The sequence below is a fragment of the Lagenorhynchus albirostris genome, chromosome 8 (genome assembly GCF_949774975.1).
Source record: "Lagenorhynchus albirostris chromosome 8, mLagAlb1.1, whole genome shotgun sequence".
NCBI lineage: Eukaryota > Metazoa > Chordata > Mammalia > Artiodactyla > Delphinidae > Lagenorhynchus > Lagenorhynchus albirostris.
The window spans coordinates 83236478-83257323 of record NC_083102.1 but is presented as its reverse complement, the minus strand read 5'-3'; positions in this window follow the sequence as shown (position 1 = coordinate 83257323).

Below are 20846 nucleotides of genomic sequence, written 5' to 3'. Positions count from 1 at the left end.
ACTTTCGGGGTGTTTCCCAAGGCTGGGTGAGCCTGCACAGGAGGCAGCTGGAAGCCACTTCTACGTGGAACTGGTAGGCGAGCAACAACACAGTTGCATTTGGAAGTGACTAGGAAACATGTAAGTATAGGCCATTAATCCGTACTCACCGTATCCCCTTAGGCAGATTCCAGGAATGCCTGCAGCTTCCCCCAAACCATGGACACTAGAAAAGTGCCAAGTAGAAGGCAGAGAGGAAAGAAATGTGACTTATGCAACTAAATCTTATGTTTGCAATTTCACGAGAACGTATAAACATGTGGACGTGCGGTAGGATCCTCTCTATGGCTTGGAAGGAGCTCATCTTGAAACTTACGCATCATTCTCTTTACAGCCAATGTGTTTCGAAGTGTACGTGTCATAAGGGAGCACTGAAGAGAGAGTGACTAAACCTGCCTGAGGGAATAAGAGGAAAACTTTACCAAGGAGATATTTGATCTTGCAGGTAGAGAGAAAATACTGGTCTTAAAAATCAACAGGAAACACCTAATGGGTGTAGCTTTAAATATCTCGCGTGGATAAACATTCTGAATTTGAATGTTTACCTCAGCTAGCTGTTTTCTGAAAACCAACTACGTTTAACAAACAGGAATGTAAATATTCTGAGAATAGACTCTAATTAGATTATTACTTCCTCTATGAAATTTTGCCTGAAGAACACTTGCTTTGCTTGCCGTAAGGATGAGGCAAGTATTTAGGTCAACTTTTTTTTAAAGGAGACACAACTTATCAATAATTCTCTGTTTGTAATATTGATCAGAGAAATCAGTGTATCTTTAATTCCTTTCCCAGACTCTCTTTCCTTTACTGATTTTGTTTCTTTACTTCCCGTTCTTCAACTCTTTCCTTCCTTTTTAATACACACCATTTGTTATGGACTGAATGTTTGTGTCCTCCCCAAAATGCAGATGTTGAAATCTAATCCGCAATGTGAGGGTATTTGGAGGTGGGGCCTTTGGGAGGCCATTACGTCATGAGGTTGGGGTCCTTATGAAGGGGATTAGTACCCTTGTAAGAAGAGACCTTAGAGGTAGCTCTTGATCTTTTCACCTTGTTAGGACACAGGGAGAAGTTGACAGTCTGCAACCCTAAAGAGGGTCCTCATGAGAACCTAACCGTGCTGGTGGGTGGTCTTAGACTTCCAGCCTCCAGAGCTGGGAGAAATAAATTTCTGTTGTGTATAAGACATGCAGTCTGTAGTACCCTGTTATAGCAGCCTGAGCTAAGACACTATTAAATAAGAATTCCAATTCTCCTCCTTCCCAATTTTTTCCTAATATGCCCTCTGGAAAACCTCCTCCAGTAAACTTACCTATGTCCTTTTTATCTTCCTCCCATAGTTTTGCCTTAACTGAGATCTGATTCCTTTTCCTCTCGAAGGAGATCATTGTTTAGCTCCTAAACTTAGGATAACCATACAGTTTAGAGTGTTAACTAAGAAACTTCTAAGAGTGAGAAGGCGGGGGTTAGGGGGTAGCGTTACACCAGGATAACGGGCATAAACTTGAATTGTCAAACAAGGATGTATGTCACACTACCTCAACCCCAAACAACACGGGACTAGAGCTGGGTAAGAACAAAGTGTAGAGTCTCTTAAATCTTCACTGTCACTTCCAAAATGTTTTTTCACTATTACTTAACAACTCATCATCCAGAGAGCTGCATTGCCCACCTAGAACAAAGCAAACTACAGCTCTCAGGCCACATCCAGTCCACCGCCTGTCTTTGTAAATAAATCTGTGTCAGAACACAGCCATACTCTTCATTCTGTATTGTCTGGCCAACTTTAGCTACAATAGCAGAGTTGAGTTGTTGCAACAGAGACAGAGTGGCTTTCAAAGTCTGAAGTATTTATTATCTAACTATTTACAAAAAAAAAAAAATGCTGCTGATACCTGGACTTCCTGAGCTTTTCTTGAGGAAGGGCTGGTGTTACTTATGTCTACAGGTCTTATTCCCCATGAGTATTTAAATAATATGCCAAGCACATAGTAAATGCTCAATATTTGTTTGATGAATGAGTATCAAAATGCAGAATAAAGCTACCACAACTAGTAAGTAAAGTGTGTTATTGTATATAAACAGATCAATTGAACAGGATAGAAAATTCAGAATCTCTATCATATTTGTCAGTATTTAGTATACAGAAATACTATAATTTCTACAAAAGGAAAAAGGTGATCTATAAATTAAAATAAAACTGGAAAAAATTTAAACTTTTTTTTTTTTTGCGGTACGCGGGCCTCTCACTGCTGTGGCCTCTCCCATTGCGGAGCACAGGCTCCGGACGCGCAGGCTCAGCGGCCATGGCTCACGGGCCCAGCCACTCCACGGCATGTGGGATCTTCCTGGACCGGGGAACGAACCCGTGTCCCCTGCACTGGGGACTCTCAACCATTCCGCCACCAGGGAAGCCCTCAAAAAATTTAAAGTAATTCTTTCATATCATCAAATATCAAATATCTAAGCAATGTTCAAATATCCTTGATATTCTCCCTTTCTCTCTCCCTCTTCCTCTCCCTCCCCCTCCTCCCCTTCTCCTCCCCCTTTCCCTCTCTTCAAATTGTTCACATCAACATCCAGATAAGATCCATACACAGCAAATAATCAGTAAGTCTCTTTTAATCAATAGATTCCTCTCCATTTCTCTTTTTATTTATTCCTTTGCAATTTATTTGTTGGGGAAAGAAAGACAAAGAAAATAATAGGTCAGTGGATCTATAGTATTTCTCATGTCCTGGATTTGCTGATTACATCATCATTGGTGCCACTTAACATGTTCTTCTATCAACTGTAAATAAGTACTTAGATTTAGAATTTGTTCAGATTCAGTTTCCACGTTTTGACAATAATATAAGTGGTACAGTGTGCTGTTCTCATGTGGTACATAAAATTGGATTGTCTGTCTTTTTTCTGATGTTATCAGCCATTGATGATCAATGCCTACATCTCTTAATTTATCAGCATTATAAAATGATGATATACTAATTACAGCAGTTTTGCTAATATAAATAGTATACAATAGCTAAAACTTCACAGTTAAGTATTTGTTCACATCAGTGTGTTTGTTTTATATTTAAGAAAAAATTCTAAAAAGTAAATATCTGAATCAAAATAAATTTACATTTGAAAATCTATATTACATACATATTTATTTATCTTTTGTTTATTTTTGACTGTGTTGTGTCTTCGTTGCTGCACACGGGCTTTCTCTAGTTGAGCTGAGTGGGGGCTACTCTTTGTTGTGGTGCATGGGCTTCTCATTATGGTGGCTTCTCTTGTTGCGGAGCACGGCCTCTAGGCTCGTGGGCTTCAGTAGTTGTGGCTCGTGGGCTCTAGAGTGCAGGCTCAGTAGTTGTGGTGCACGGGCTTAGTTGCTCCGCGGCATGTGGGATCTTCCCGGACCAGGGCTCGAACCTGTGTCCCCTGCATTGGTAGGCGTATTCTTAACCACTGCACCACCAGGGAAGTCCTACATTACCATACATATTGCCCAATTACCCTCCAGGAAAGTTATACTAACTTGCATCCCAATGTTGGGTATTATTGTATTAAGCATTTCTATTCATTTGTTTGCTAAAAATGATAAATTCATTGTGGTTTACTTTATAATATTTTGCTTACCAATAGGATTAAGCATTCTTTCCTTAAATTTATTTAGTTAGTTAGTTAATGTATTTTATTTTATTTTTTTGTCTGCGTTGGGTCTTCTTTGCTGCACGTGGGCTTTCTCTAGTTGCGGCGAGCAGGGGCTACTCTTCGTTGTGGTGCACAGGCTTCTCATTGCAGTGGCTTCTCTTGTTGTGGAGCATGGGCTCTAGGTGCGTGGGCTTCAATAGTTGTGGCTCAAAGGCTCGGTAGTTGTGGCTCACGGGCTCTAGAGCACAGGCTTAGTAGTTGTGGCACACAAGCTTAGTTGTTCTGCGGCATGTGGGATCTTCCCAGACCAGAGCTCGAACCCGTGTCCCCTGCATTGGCAGGCAGATTCTTAACCACTGTGCTACCAGGTAAGCCTGCTTTCCTTAAATTTAAATTTGTATTTCTTCTTTTGTGAATTTTCAGCTCTTGTTCTTTGACCATTTTTCTGATGGATGTCTATCTTTTTTCCTTATTTCTTCAATATATTTATGGAAACGTGATCTCTGATGAGTAACCCTACTGGAATAAATAGTCACCACATATGTGTAACATCCAACTGTTTACTCTTTTGCAGGAGTAATCCTAATAAATTCCAATACTCTTTTTTGCCTCCACCATTCCAATGAACTACTTCTCACCAGGGCCTCTGATGACCTAATTTCCAATGCCAAGGAAAATATTTCAATTCTTACATTTCTTGAGTGTATTGCTGCATTTTTCCCCGTGAACTATTAAATCCACCTGAAACTCTATTCTCTCATACTATTTGTGCAAATAATATATTTTGATTTTTCTTCTCCTCTTTGATTAGTCTCAGTATCCTTTGTTGTTGTCGGTCTCCTAGGTCCTTTTGCTTCTGTCAAAGATTGTTGGGGCTTCCCTGGTGGCGCAGTGGTTGCGAGTCCGCCTGCCGATGCAGGGGACACGGGTTCGTGCCCCGGTCCGGGAAGATCCCACGTGCCGTGGAGCGGCTGGGCCCGTGAGCCATGGCCGCTGAGCCTGCGTCTCCGGAGCCTGTGCTCCACAACGGGAGAGGCCACAACAGTGAGAAGCCCGCATACCACACACACAAAAAAAAGATTGTTATTGTCCAAATTTCTGTCTAGGTTCTCTTCTCTTATCATTCTATTGCCTGTGACTGAAATCTTAGGTGAATGACTCTAACTATATATCTGCATCCAGAGTATGTATCTTTTGATCTTGGGAGTTGCATGTACAAATGCCTTCTGTACGTATCTAACTGGCTAAGTCACAAGTACCTCAAACTCATCAGATGCGAAAGTCTACTCGTCACCTTTTACCTCCACCAATTTTGCATGCCTTTATTAATGGTCCCATCATTTATCTGAATGGTCATGTCAGAAACCTGATAGGCCTATTGTTGCTTTCATAATTTTGGAGGAACTATGGTAGAAGGAAAAGTGTGTACTTTGCAGCCAAAACAACCTGGCTTAATTCTAGCCCTTCCACTACTTAGTTGGTAATCTTTGGGCATGGAAAAAATATTCTTTGATCTTCAGGTTTCTCTTCTGTCAAAATGGGGGCAGCACTAGATTCTCAGATTTGTAGGTGTGAGTAAATGGTAACATATGTAAAAGTACATAGCATGAAATGCATAGTAGACCATCAAAAAGTACTGATTTTCCCTTCCTCTCTCTTCATTCACCACACATCCAATTCATCACTTCCTCAGTCTCCTCCCTGTATCTTTTCAAATCCATTCCTTCTTTTCCATATTTATTACCACTGCCTCAGATTAGTCCTTCATTATTGCTTGCTTGGATTGGCAATATCTTCAACTAGTCTTCCAATTTCCAGTCTAAACGTTTTCCAGTTTATTTTCTGACCAGAATGTGCTTTGGAAAATGTATGCCTGATTATATATCATGCCATTGCTTTAAAATCATCAATAGTTCCTGATAACCTTCAGGAAAGTAAATCCAAGCCTTCTTACCGTGCAATTTAAGACATATTATATATTTTTTTCTTTTCCCTTATGGTTTATTATAGGATACTGAATATAGTTCCGTGGGCTATACAGTAGGACCTTGTTGTTTATCCATGCTTTATTTAATAGTTTGCAAGAGCTAATCCCAAACTCCCAATCCATCCCCCAACCCCCTGCACACCCTGCCCCTTGGTGATCACAAGTCTGTTTTCTGTTCCATAGATAAGTTCATTTGTGTCATATTTTAGATTCCACATATAAGTGATATCATATGGCATTTGTCTTTCTCTTCACTCAGTATGATAATCTCTAGGTCTATCCATGTAGTTGCAAATGGCATTATTTCATTCTTTTTTATAGCTTTTTTATGGCTGAGAAGTATTCCATTGTATATATAAACCGCTTCTTCTTTATCCATTCCTCTGTCGATGGACATTTAGGTTGTTTCCATATCTGGGCTATTGTGAATAGTGCTGCTATGAAGGCATATGATATTTTAATCTCTGCTTATTTCTTCTATCTCACCTCTTGCCACAACCTGCTCCCAATCTGTGCCCCCCACCTCCAGCTTTCCCTATTTTTTGCACTAATCATAGCCCTGAAATGCATATTCCTAATTCTAAATAAAACTACTTAACCTATAAAGCAGTATTCTCACAGGGTGGGATGCCCTGTGCTCAAGGTAGGACTGCTTCACTGCCCAGCAGCAGGCTTCCTTCTACAGAAGTCAAGAGGGATAGATTGCCCTGGGAGGAAGACCCTAGTCTGCAGAGCTCTGTGCTTCCATGTCAGGAGTAAAATGGGAGCCCAGAAGTAGCCATAGTCCTCCTAAGACTGTCCACCCTCCAACTCCTTCCACTCACAGCCTGGCTGACACTCTCTGCCTTGGAAATACTAGGACTAAACTCATTACTTTTCTTATACCAGTTGATGTCAATCACCGGAAGAAACCTAAGATTCCTAGATTACCTGGGTTATAATACTGCCCATATGGTGCCTTTTCTGACCCCATATTCCATTCTTTGCATCTTTTCTCACTGTGGCCACTGAAACTCATGCTAGGTTATTAATAAAGTCTCTTCTGTGAGGCTTCATTGTATCATGTTGCTTTAATGGAAACCTGTTTTCTTCCTGAGGACTTTCCCTTTTTATAGTCTTCTCAAATGATGACTGATTTCTTTTCCACTCTTTTTTTTTTTTTTTTTTTTTTTTGTGGTACGCGGGCCTCTCACTGCTGTGGCCTCTCCCGTCGCGGAGCACAGGCTCCGGACGCGCAGGCTCAGCGGCCATGGCTCACGGCCCCAGCCGCTCCGCAGCATGCGGGATCCTCCCGGAGTGGGGCATGAACCCGCGTCCCCTGCAGCGGCAGGCGAACTCTCAACCACTGCGCCACCAGGGAAGCCCTCCACTCTCTTCTTAAAGTAGGGCTAGAAAAGTAGTTGGTATCTTCCTCACTCCTCTTTGTCGCTTCCAGCCCATTTCCCTGTTTTCTTCCCTAAAAGTTCCCAGCTTTCAAACTTGTGTCATCAGTTTGTGTTTCCCATTATCTGTCCCTTGTGCAGTCATCTCTAACTCCCAAGGTCAGCTCATCCTCCCCTTATCTTAAATAAAGATCATTGGCTGTTTAGATCATTGTCAAGCCCTCCAGCATTACTTCTGTCAGTTTTTTTGTTGATTGCAACATCCACGCAGATGATCCTTTCCATTCCCTGGCCTTTTAATTCCTGGACCTCCTCTCAGCCAGTGGTCTCTTGCACCCTCCTCAGCCACTCACTACTATGACTTTATCAATACCGATAATTACAACCTCCTAGGTAATCTTTACCCCTCCCTCCAATATTACCCCAAATCATTCCTGATCACTCCCTAAACACCAACATTATTTTCATACTGAGAATACCACCCTCTCACTCTTCTCCCACCTCCCGTGTGTCTTTACTCCTCTCATTTACCTAGCTTAAGTCTTCTGTTCGTTCATTATAATTACTCCCTTGACTATATTCAATTCTCTCTCCCTTTCTCATTTGTTTTACTTGTATGGCTAATCCATACCCCTAGTTAAAACCAATTATGTCTACTCCTTGCATGTAATTCCGTAACTGAGAAAAATATACAGTCATACTTGTGTCATTTCAAATTCATGAACACTAACCCAAATCATTTTTAATGCCGATGATTACTATATCATCAATTCATAGACCATTCATTCTCTTATTCGCCTAGACACTGTTCCTTCCTTTCTGCTGTATTCTCCAACTTGCAGCAATTCCTCTTTGATCTTTGCTCTCAGCTATTGATTTGACTTCCTATTTGATTAAGAAAATAGAAGCAGCCAGAAAAGATGGAGCATGGGCTCACAAGACTCCAGTATAAAGCCATCTGAATATTTGAATTCATTCCTATTACTATGGGTGAACTGTTCAGTTTGTTATTATGGGCCAGTTTTCAATTGTCCGCTAGATGCCATCTCCTGTCATGCCCTCAAGGGCATTGCACTGACAGTTCTCCTCTTTCTCCCTTGAATCATCCATGTTTCCTTCTCTTCTGGATCATTCCCTTCAGTATAAAACCATACTATTCTTTCAAAACTATCTTTGGAAAAAAAATTCTCCCGTAACCTCATTGTCTCCTCCTGCTGACATCTCATTTCTTTCTTTTCCTCTGTATCAAAATCTCTTCAATGAGCTGTCTGTACACCCACTTTTCCTCCTCCCATATTCTCTTGAATCTATTCTAATCAACTTTTCATTCCCTTCACTGTATCTAATCTGTATTCTCAGTTCTTGTTTTTTTTCCCTTGACTTGTCAATATAGTTTAACCCATTAGCTGACTTTCTCCCCCTTGAAACATTCTTTTTTTCTCTTAACATCCAAAACATCACACTCTGAGTTTTTCTCCTACCTCTCTGGACAATTTCTCAGTCTATTTGCTGTTCCCTCTTTATTTCCTGACCTCCAGATGTAGGAATTTTCTAGAGTTTGGTCCTTTGGAATCATCTGCCTATATCAATATTCAGTCCTTAGGAAACCTCATCCAATCTCATCGTATGATATACCGTCTATATGCTACAGTTCCCACATTTATAACTCCATCCTGGACCTCTCTTCCACATTCCAGACTTATGTCCAACAGCCTTCTCTTTAACTCTACTTGGGTATCCAATAGTCACCTCAAGTTTAAATGTTCAAAACTAAACTACTAATATTTCTCCTCCATCACCACCAAAACAAAAATGTTTTCCACAGACTTTCTATCCCCCCAAATGCTAACTCTATGAAGATAATTTGAAGAATGTGGAGGTTGCCTTGTAGATGTAGTTAAATATTAAAGCTATAGCTATTCCATTTCACTATTAAAGATATCTTTTTTTTTTTTTTTTTTTTTCCGGTACGTGGGCCTCTCACTGTTGTGGCCTCTCCCGTTGCAGAGCACAGGCTCCGGACGCACAGGCCCACCGGCCATGGCTCACAGGCCCAGCCGCTCCGCGGCATGTGGGATCCTCCCAGACCGGGGCACGAACCCATGTCCCCTGCATCGGCAGGCAGACTCTCAACCACTGCACCACCAGGGAAGCCCAAAGATATCATTTTTATGGATTAAATTTAATAATATATTATTTCCTTATATAACTTGAACTCAAGGAACCCCTGTCTAAGTTTGGGTCCTTTAGAGAAGAATAAAAAAAAGCCTGAGAGAATACCCTCATGTTAGTTAGGAGTGCAATCCCAGGGCACCAAGAGTGAGAGGAAAAGGAAGTGAGGTAAAGAGAGGAAAAGAAAGGTAAAGGAAGGAAATGCAGGTGATGTGGTGCTCTGCTGGCCATCACTATTTCACAAGCCTTGAAAAGACGTGCATGGAAAGCCTGTGTAATGGAACAGTCCATCTGCAGGAAGAATAGAGAGCAAATTTATCTGCTGTTGTCTCTGTGTCTCTTGCCAACCGTTGGTCAAAGTTTTCCCCATGAGAAAACTTTACCCTGCACTTCTGTGTTGTGTCACCTGGTCTCTGTGACGGCCTCTAGGGCAGGCAGATCCCGTATTTTGCAGTGCTGGCTGTGGGTGGGGCAAGCAGCCCAGGCTCTGAAAGCTTGGTAAGGCCAGGAATCTCAGAGGAGAAGTGTGAAAAGTGTTTGATAAACCCCATATAACTGCATCAGTAGATTTGATAGTTAATGTCCCGTAAACACCCATACCATCTATGCGTCAATACTTTAGAGTAATTTTAGGTAATTTTTTAATAAAAGAGGGTAAGCCATATAGCAGTACTATCTCTTAGTTATTTTAACAATGACTGACGAATTTATATCTGGCTTATAATTGTGAAATAGTTTGAAAATAAATAGACATTTCAGATCATCAGCTTATCATTTTATGAATATTTACAGCTCAGAGTTTTTAAATTATTTCCTAAAATATTTTTCCCAAATTACTATATTTTCATCTAATTATACCTCTCAATCTGTTTGATGTTTAGACTGTTGATGACTAAAATGAATTATGTGACTTTTTAATATTTAATCATAAAGCAATATTTTCCTCATAAAGTTTTCATCTGGAACTCCTCCAGCAAGGATTCTTTTCATTTCTATCTTTTCTATTTTTGGTACCAACTGCACAAAATAATATTTTTATATGAATTAGTTGTGAGATCTGCAGATTTACAAATAAAATATCACTATTACAAAACTTATTTTGGGCTTCCCTGGTGGTGCAGTGGTTGAGAGTCCGCCTGCCGATGCAGGGGACACGGGTTCGTGCCCCGGTCCGGGAAGATCCCACATGCCGCGGAGTGGCTGGGCCCGTGAGCCATGGCCGCTGAGCCTGCGCGTCCGAAGCCTGTGCTCTGCAACGGGAGAGGCCACAACAGTGAGAGGCCCGCATACCGCAAAAAAAAACAAACCAAACCAAACAAACAAACAAAAAACAAACTTAGGGCTTCCCTGGTGGTGCAGTGGTTGGGAGTCCGCCTGCCGATGCAGGGGACACGGGTTCGTGCCCCGGTCCGGGAAGATCCCACATGCCGCGGAGCGGCTGGGCCCGTGAGCCATGGCCGCTGAGCCTGCGCGTCCGGAGCCTGTGCTCCGCAATGGGAGAGGCCACAGCAGTGACAGGCCCGCGTACAGCACAAACAAAACAAAACAAAACAAAACAAAACAACTTATTTTGGCATTAAATTATTGTAGGCTACTACTGAGTGGTAATGTTAACTTGCCTTAAAGGTACCTCAAGAATAAGTGAACCTATCTAAGTAATTTAAAACCTCAAACTTTGGTCACAATCTAGTGTTAACTAAATAAATAATTCCAAATCGTAGGGATGGGTTAATGTTAAAAGATCTATAAGTTATTTTCCATATAAATAATTGAGTTATTCTCCTTAAGTAAAGTATAAAAATAAACATTAAATATCTGTTTAAATTATATTGATAGGGAAAATTTGATATTAATTTTAAAAAGAGATTGCAATAATTCTTTTAATTAAAAAATTGGCCTCCATTAGGCCTACAAGTTTCAAACAGTGCTCACACTGTCAAGAACTTTCTTAAAAAACATGATCCATTTTCTCCTCCCTTAGTTTTTTTAATGTAAATTTTATTTGTATATAATATATGTGTTATACATAATTGCATATACAAATCCTAAGTATAGAGCTCAATGAATTTACACCAAGTGTAACTAGCTTCCAGATCAAGAAAGAGAATATTACAGAGTCTCTCCTGGTTTTGTAAAGTAAACGTGAAACTAGATACAAATATGAATTTGTTTAAATTAATAGTTGCCATCTAACTGCTTCTGAGTTTATTTCCACTCAGAATTATTTAAAATCATTTTTATAGTTAGAGCACAGTGATGGTAAGATCTGAGTTTCACATGTAATGGTTATATGAGTGAACAGACGTTCTCAAACAAAAATGAAACACCTGTATTTAAAAGCATATATGTGTGTATGTGTGTGTGTTTGTGTCACTTTGATAGAAAAACATATACTATTCTTTTTTTTTGTTTTGCGGTACGCGGGCCTCTCACTGTTGTGGCCTCTCCCGTTGCGGAGCATAGGCTCCAGACGTGCGGGCTCAGCGGTCATGGCTCATGGGCCCAGCCACTCCGCAGCATGTGGGATCTTCCCAGACCGGGGCACGAACCGTGTCCCCTGCATTGGCAGGCAGACTCTCAACCACTGCGCTACCAGGGAAGCCCAGAAAAACATATACTATTCTTATTCATCGATTTATTTACATAAAAAAGACAGTATTTTATTTGTCTTTTCTAAATCAACTTGGTGTACACCATACTTAGTCATAATAAATAAAAGATAATGACATCTTTCTTCTGAACAATATTCGAGAAAGTTCAAAACACAGACATGTTGTGGTCAGGTTTACAGACTGCTAGGCAATAGGTGAAAGAATATTTATTATACTATTAATACAAAGTGGCGATAAAATAGCTTACATTACCCTTTTCTGCTATAGAAATAGAGAGGCAAATTTTATAACTTCCAAAGGTGAATCTCTTTTTATAGCTCTTTGTAATAAGGTAGTCTTTTGTTTGATGTTTCAAAAGTAACTTATCTGTTTTAAGTAGCAGTAAGTCATTACCACCATCTACATATAAAGCTCTATATTAGAATAACTTCTTTAGTAAGAAAAATAGCACTGTGGACATTAGGCTAAGCACCCAACTGCTAAATAAAAGATTGATTTAATATTGCAAAGGTTTGAATCTGTAAAGCAGGTGATCTTCAGTAAACCTCAATGGCAATTGAACCATTAGGCAACTAATGCGAGATGTAAACTAATAACAAAGACAAGTTAGAAGCAGCTAGGAGGAGCACTTGTGTAGCCACTAGGTGCCAGTGTTTTGTGGAAAACTCATTAAATGTTATAACTGATTTCTAATTTTTCCTTTCCTTTTTTAAAGTCACATACTGAATTGGGCTATTGGCATATCATATTTCTAAAATGAGTATATTTCTTTGTCTTGGATTAGTCAAACTCACACCAAAATAAAATAATGCAATATTTGAAAGAAGTGATAAAGCAAAAAAAATTACCATTATCAATATAAATCTTTGGCTGTTAGAGCTGAATCATCATTGATCAATAATCAAAGGTTTTATGAACTGAAAACTTAAGTAATTTGAATATATGTGATAAGATAGCTGCATAAGCATTTTTAAACTGAGACATATTGCTTGGTTCCAAAATACTTTCTTTTCCTACATGATAGCTTACAGAAAATTAGAAATGGAATCACATATAAGTTAATGTAGGAAAATTAGTTTTAAGGAAACTCTCCTTAATCTGTCAATTGGCATTGACCCAAAGTTGGATGTAAATAGGCCCACGTTAAAACTAAAAAAGGTAGAGATTATCTTCAGAAGTAAGCAACTCATTGATAGCCAAATACAGAAGGCCTTTTTCTTATAAATATGCTAAGTTATAAGGGCTGATTCTATTTGTTCCTCAAAATAAACCTAAATAAAATCACTACTGTAATCCCTTAGTGTCAGGTAGAGTTGGTGCCCCTTTGCTTTGGCATAGAACATGGTATTTGAATATATATGGAAGTTTGGTGGAAACTTGTAAATAGATGAGTTTTTTATACTTTCCAAATAACTCTAAAGTCCAGTCTAAGATATAGATCGTGTGTCTTAAAGTTACTAAAAGGTTTTCCAAAACTGATGTTGACTATTAAGCTATCATCTGATTATTAGACAACTAATTTAATTTTTGAATATTCAAGGTAATATTGTCATAGGGCAAGGATAACGATTTCATGGAGTCTATAAAGAGAAACAGTGAGTTGATTCTGTCATTGTATGTTCATACTATCCAGGCAGTTTCCTTTACTAACAGAAGTAAATAGGTGACTTAGGATATAATAGCTTGATGACATTGTTTCTGAAATCACTCAACTCTCTCTACCATGACTCTATATTACATACAAATAATAATAACCTTGGCAAAGTGATGGTCTATTTCAAGCCTATCTAAATATATGCCTTTTATCTGAATAATACTAAAATTCCTACTGAAAGCTCTTAAAATGAGTGTTTATCAGCTTTATTTCTTAGTAAACTAGAATGTGAGGGAGATCTGGCTGTGTTATCCTTTGTTTTGTGATTAGTTCCATTGATTGGAATGGTTTTCACCCTTTGGGGGGTTCCTTCCCAAGCTGTAACCTGGATGGAAGCAGATAATATTTCCAGAATGTGCCAATTAAAACTTCTATTTTATTCCTCTCCGGTTATTCATATGAAATAATTTCCCAAAATCATAATAATCTCTGAGTAACCTGATAAAACTGTGACTTTGGCATGTAATAGATACACAGTAACTCTGTGGAATGACTGACTAAACATGCAAACCTGAGGACCAGTTAAACCTTACATACCCTGCTTCCCTATCTTTTAAAGGACATTTACCATCCTTTTAAAAACATCCTCTGTGCTTTTTGTTTGTTTGAGAGTTGCTATAGTTTTAGAGGATATCTGACTTTATTTATTTATTTATTTATTTATTTTATACAGCAGTTTCTTATTAGTCATCAATTTTATACACATCAGTGTACACATGTCAATCCCATTCTGCCAATTCATCACACCATCACCACCACCACCCGCCGCTTTCCCCCCTTGGTGTCCGTACGTTTGTTTGCTACATCTTTGTCTCTGTTTCTGCCCTGCAAACCAGTTCATCTGTACCATTTTTTAGGTTCCACATATAAGCATTAATATACGATATTCATTTTTCTCTTTCTCACTTACTTCACTCTTTATGACAGTCTCTAGATCCATCCACGTCTCAACAAATAACCCAATTTCATTCCTTTTTAGGGGTGAGTAATATTCCACTGTATATATGTACCACTTCTTCTTTATCCATTTGTCTGTCGATGGGCATTTAGGTTGCTTCCATGACCTGGCTGTAGTAAATAGTGCTGCAATGAACATTGGGGTGTATGTGTCTTTTTGAATTATGGTTTTCTCTGGGTATATGCCCAGTAGTGGCATTGCTGGATCATATGGTAATTCCATGTTTAGTTTTTTAAGGAACCTCCATACTGTTCTCCATAATGGCTGTGTCAATTTACATTCCCACCAACAGTGCAAGAGGGTTCCCTTTTCTCCACAACCTCTCCAGCATTTGTTGTTTGTAGATTTTCTGATGATGCCCATTCTAACTGGTGTGAGGTGATAACCTCATTGTAGTTATGATTTACATTTCTCTAATAATTAGTGATGTTGAGCAGCTTTTCATGTGCTTCTTGGCCATCTGTATGTCTTCTTTGGAGAAATGTCTATTTGGGTCTTCTGCCCATTTTTGGATTCGGTTGTTTGTTTTTTTAATATTGAGCTGCATGAGCTGTTTGTCTACTTTGGAGATTAATCCTTTGTCCATTGATTCATTTGCAAATATTTTCTCCCATTCTGAGGGTTGTCTTGTCGTCTTATTTATGGTTTCCTTTGCTGTGCAAAAGCTTTGAAGTTTCATTAGGTCCCATTTGTTTATTTTTGTTTTTATTTCCATTACTCTAGGAGGTGGATCAAAAAATATCTTGCTATGATTTATGTCAAAGAGTATTCTTCCTATGTTTTCCTCTAAGAGTTTTATAGTGTCTGGTCTTACATTTAGGTCTCTAATCCATTTTGAGTTTATTTTTGTGTATGGTGTTAGGGAGTGTTCTAATTTCATTCTTTTACATGTAGCTGTCCAGTTTTCCCAGCACCACTTATTGAAGAGACTGTCTTTTCTCCATTGTATATCCTTGCCTCCTTTGTCATAGATTAGCTGACCATAGGTGAGTTATCTCTGGGCTTTCTATCTTGTTCCATTGACCTATATTTCTCTTTTTGTGCCAGTAGCATATTGTCTTGATTACTGTAGCTTTGTAGTATAGTCTGAAGTCAGGGAGTCTGATTCCTCCAGCTTCACTTTTTTCCCTCAAGACTGCTTTGGCTATTCGGGGTCTCTTGTGTCTCCATACAAATTTTAAGATTTTTTGTTCTAGTTCTGTGAAAAATGCCATTGGTAATTTGATAGGGATTGCACTGAATCTGTAGATTGCTTTGGGTAGTATAGTCATTTTCACAATATTGATTCTTCCAATCTGAGAACATGGTATATCTCTCCATCTGTTGGTATCATCTTTAATTTCTGTCATCACTGTCTTACAGTTTTCTGCATACAGGTCTTTCATCTCCTTAGGTAGGTTTTTTCCTAGGTATTTTATTCTTTTTGTTGCAGTGGTAAATGGGAGTGTTTCCTTAATTTCTCTGTCAGATTTTTCTTCATTAGTATATAGGAATGCAAGAGATTTCTGCATTAATTTTGTATCCTGCAACTTTACCAAATTCATTGATTAGCTCTAGTAGTTTTCTGGTGGCATCTTTAGGATTCTCTATGTATAGTATCATGTCATCTGCAAACAGTGACAGTTTTACTTCTTCTTTTCCAATTTGTATTCCTTTTATTTCTTTTTCTTCTCTGATTGCCATGGCTAGGACTTCCAGAACTATATTGAATAATAGTGGTGAGAGTGGACATCCTTGTCTTGTTCCTGATCTTAGGGGAAATGCTTTCAGTTTTTCACCATTGAGAATGATGTTTGCTGTGGGTTTGTCATATATGGCCTTTATTATGTTTAGGTAGTTTCCCTCTATGCCCACACACTGGAGAGCTTTTATCAGAAATGGGTGTTGAATTTTGTCAAAAGCTTTTTCTGCATCTATTGAGATGATCATATGGTTTTTATTCTTCAATTTGTTAATATGGTGTATCACATTGATTGACTTGCATATATTGAAGAATCCTTGCATCCCTGAGGTAAATCCCACTTGATCATGGTCCAAGGATCATAATTTTAATGTGTTGTTGGATTCTGTTTGCTAGTATTTTGTTGAGGATTTTTGCATATATATTCATCAGTGATATTGGTTGGTAATTTTCTTTTTTTGTAGTAACTTTGTCCGGTTTTGGTATCAGGGTGATGGTGGCCTCATAGAATGAGTTTGGGAGTGTTCCTTCCTCTGCACTTTTTTGGAAGAGTTTGAGAAGGATGGGTGTTAGCTTTTCTTTAAATGCTTTATAGAATTCACCTGTGAAGACATCTGGTCCTGGACTTTTGTTTGTTGGAAGATTTTTAATCATAGTTTCAATGTCATTACTTGTGACTGGCCTGTTCATATTTTCTATTTCTTCCTGGTTCAGTCTTGGAAGGTTATACCTTTCTAAGAATTTGCCCATTTCTTCCAGGTTGTGCATTTTATTGGCATAGAGTTGCTTGTAGTAGTCTCTTAGGATGCTTTGTATTTCTGCGGTGTCTTTTGTGACTTCTCCTTTTTCATTGTATTGATTTGAGTCCTCTCCCTCTTTTTCTTGATGAGTCTGGCTAATGGTTTATCCATTTTTTTTATCTACTAAAAGAACCAGCTTTTAGTTTTATTGATCTTTGCTATTGTTTTCTTTGTTTATATTTCATTTGTTTCTGCTCTGATCTTTATGATTTCTTTCCTTCTGCTAACTTTGGATTTTGTTTGTTCTTCTTTCTCTAGTTCCTTTAGGTGTAAGGTTAGATTGTTTATTTGAGATTTTTCTTGTTTCTTGAGGTAGGCTTGTATAGCTATAAAGTTCCCTCTTAGAACTGCTTTTGCTGCATCCCGTAGGTTTTGGATAGGCGTGTTCCCATTGTCATTTGTCTCTAAGTATTTTTTGATTTCCTCCTTGATTTCTTCAGTGATCTCTTGGTTATTCAGTAACGTATTGTTTAGCCTCCATGTGTTTGTGTTTCTGTTTTTTACGTTTTTTTCCCTGTAATTCATTTCTAATCTCATAGCATTGTGGTCAGAAAAGATGCTTGATATGATTTCAGTTTTCTTAAATTTACTGAAGCTTGATGTGTGACCCAAGATGTGATCTATCCTGGAGGATGTTCTGTGCACACTTGAGAAGGAAGTGTAATCTGCTGTTTTGGGATGGAATGTCCTATAAATATCAATTAAATCTATCTGGTCTATTGTGTCATTTAAAGCTTCTGTTTCCTTATTTATTTTCATTGTGGATGATCTGTCCATTGGTGTAAGTGAGGTGTTAAAGTCCCCCACTATTATTGTGTTACTGTCGATTTCCTCTTTTACAGCTGTTAGCAGTTGCCTTATGTATTGAGGTGCTCCTATGTTGGGTACATATATATTTATAATTGTTATATCTTCTTCTTGGATTGATCCCTTGATCATTATGTAGTGTCCTTCCTTGTCTCTTATAACATTCTTTATTTTAAAGTCTATTTTATCTGATATGAGTATTGCTACTCCATCTTTCTTTTGATTTCCATTTGCATGGAATATCTTTTTCCATCCACTCACTTTCAGTCTGTATGTGTCCCTAGGTCTGAAGTGGGTCTGTTGTAGATAGCATATATATGGGTCTTGGTTTTGTTTCCATTTAGCAAGCCTGTGTCTTGGTTAGCGCCTTTAATCCATTCACGTTTAAGGTAATTATCAATATGTATGTTCCTATGACCATTTTCTTAATTGTTTTGGGTTTTTTTTTGTGGTACGCAGCCTCTCACTGTTGTGGCCTCTCCCGTTGTGGAGCACAGGCTCCAGACGCGCAGGCTCAGTGGCCATGGCTCACGGGCCCAGCCGCTCCACGGCATGTGGGATCTTCCCAGACCGGGGCACGAACCCGTGTCCCCTGCATCGGCAGGCGGACTCTCAACCACTGCGCCATCAGGGAAGCCCTTGGGTTTGTTTCTGTAGGTCTTTTTCTTCTATTGTGCTTCCCAATTAGAGACGTTCCTTTAGCATTTGTTGTAGAGCTGGTTTGGTGGTGCTGAATTCTCTTAGGTTTTGCTTGTCTGTAAAGCTTTTGATTTCTTCATCAAGTCTGAATGAGATCCTTGCCGGGTAAAGTAATCTTGGTTGTAGGTTCTTCCCTTTCATCACTTTAAATATATCATGCCACTCCCTTCTGGCTTGTAGTGTTTCTGCTGAGAAATCAGCTGTTAATCTTATGGGAGTTCCCTTGTATATTATTTGTCGTTTTTCCGTTGCTGCTTTCAATAATTTGTCTTAATTTTTGCCAATTTGATTATTACGTGTCTTTGTGTGTTTCTCCTTGAGTTTATCCTGTATGGGACTCTCTGCACTTCCTGGACTTGGGTGGCTATTTCCTTTCCCATGTTAGGGAAGTTTTCGACTATAATCTCTTCAAATATTTTCTCTGGTCCTTTCTCTCTCTATTCTCCTCTGGGACCCCTATAATGCGAATGTTGTTGTGTTTAATGTTGTCCCAGAGGTCTCTTAGGCTGTCTTCATTTCTTTTCATTCTTTATTCTGTTCTGTGGCAGTGAATTCCACCATTCTGTCTTCCAGGTCACTTATCTGTTCTTCTGCTGCAGTTATTCTGCTATTGATTCCTTGTAGTATAGTTTTCATTTCAGTTATTGTACTTTTCATCTCTGTTTGTTTGTTCTTTTATTCTTCTAGGTCTTTGTTAAACATTTTTTGCATCTTCTCAATCTTTGCCTCCATTCTTTTTCCGAGGTCCTGGATCATCACTATCATTATTCTGAATTCTTTTTCTGGAAGGTTGCCTATCTCCACTTCATTTAGTTGTTTTTCTGGGGTTTTATCTTCTTCCTTCATCTGGTACATAGCCCTCTGCCTTTTCATCTTGTCTTTCTGTGAATGTGGTTTTCGTTCCACAGGCTGCAGGTTTGTTCTTCTTCTTGCTTCTGCTGTCTGCCCTCTCAAGGATATCTTACTTTAAATATCTAGTTTTCCCAGTAGCCCTTCTAGCATACTGTATGAATATGGGAGGTGTGGGGGGCAGTTCTGTGGCTTCCCATGGAGAGGTATAGACCTAAAGGGATGACATTTGAACCTACTAGATAATGTAACTTGTTGCCTGGTGGTTATAAATGTCACAAGAACTAAACTGGTTAAGGGTGAGAGAGACCAGCACTGTCCCTGTGGTCCTTGCTGCCTTTGTCTAAGCCAGTTATGGCAGGTTTGTACCCAAAGGTAGCAAATTCTAGCCAGGTTCAGACCAGAGCTAGGATATCAGAATCAGACTAGTGAGGCAAAACACAGTGGAAGAGACAGAATTTACAAAGACAAATTTTTAAAAAAGGAGGCAGCGGGGGCCGAGGGGCATATGAATGAAGCTGTGCTAATTATACACAGGAAAAACATGTACACGTAAAGAGGGCTGCCCTACTTTTGTGTGCGTGTATGTGTAAGTTTCAGGTATGAAGCGTTACAGGTCAACATCTGTATATACTCCAGAGTGATCAACACCATAAATCTAGTTACCATCCATCACCACACAGTTGACTTTTATCCATTTTGCTCACCTCCAACACCCTTCCCTTCTGGTAACCACTAATCTGTTTTCTGTACCTAAGTGTTTGTTTTTGTTTTATTTTATTTGTTCCTTAGTTTTCTTTTGTTTGATTCCACATATGAGTGAAATTATATGGTATTTGTCTTTCTCTGACTGGTTGAGATGTATTTCTTTGTCTTTGAGTTTGCTGATTTGTGTTCCTACTTCATCCCGTCTGCTGTTGAACCCCCTCTAGTGCATTTTTCAGTTCACTTATATTCTCTGTTTGGTACTTTATTATATTTTGTCTCTGTTGAAGTTCTCACTATGTTCATCCGTTCTTCTCCTATGATTGGTGAGCATGTTTACGACATTAATCTGAACTCTTGATCAGGTAGGTTATTTATCTCCATAAGGTCTTTTTTTCTGGGAATTTGTTATATTTCTGCATCTCCTCATTTTGTCTGACTCTCTGTGTTTTTCTATATGTATTAGGCAAAACATCTACCTTTCCGAGTCTTGAAGGAGTAGTCTGGAAGTGTAGGAGTGTAGGAGATGATCTGTGATGCCCAGAAGTGCTGTCTTCCCTGCCCTCCAGAGCCAGGTGCTCAAGAGGAATCCCTTTGTGGACTGTCCTGGGGCCTCAGCTGCTGCATAGGGAGGGCAGGGTGTGATGCAGTCTCCCTGTGCAGATGTGGCATGGCTGTGGCACAGGGAAGTTAGAGTACAGCCCGTGTACCTGGCCCGCTTGTGGTATGGCTGCTGTGCCAGGTGGGTTGGGTGCAGGGAGCTTGCCCAGCTGCAGCCCTGCTAGTGTGTCGGGAGGGCGGGGCATGGTGCACTTGCCCAGTTTGGTTGTGTCATGGCTGCTGTGTGGGGTGGGTGGGGCAT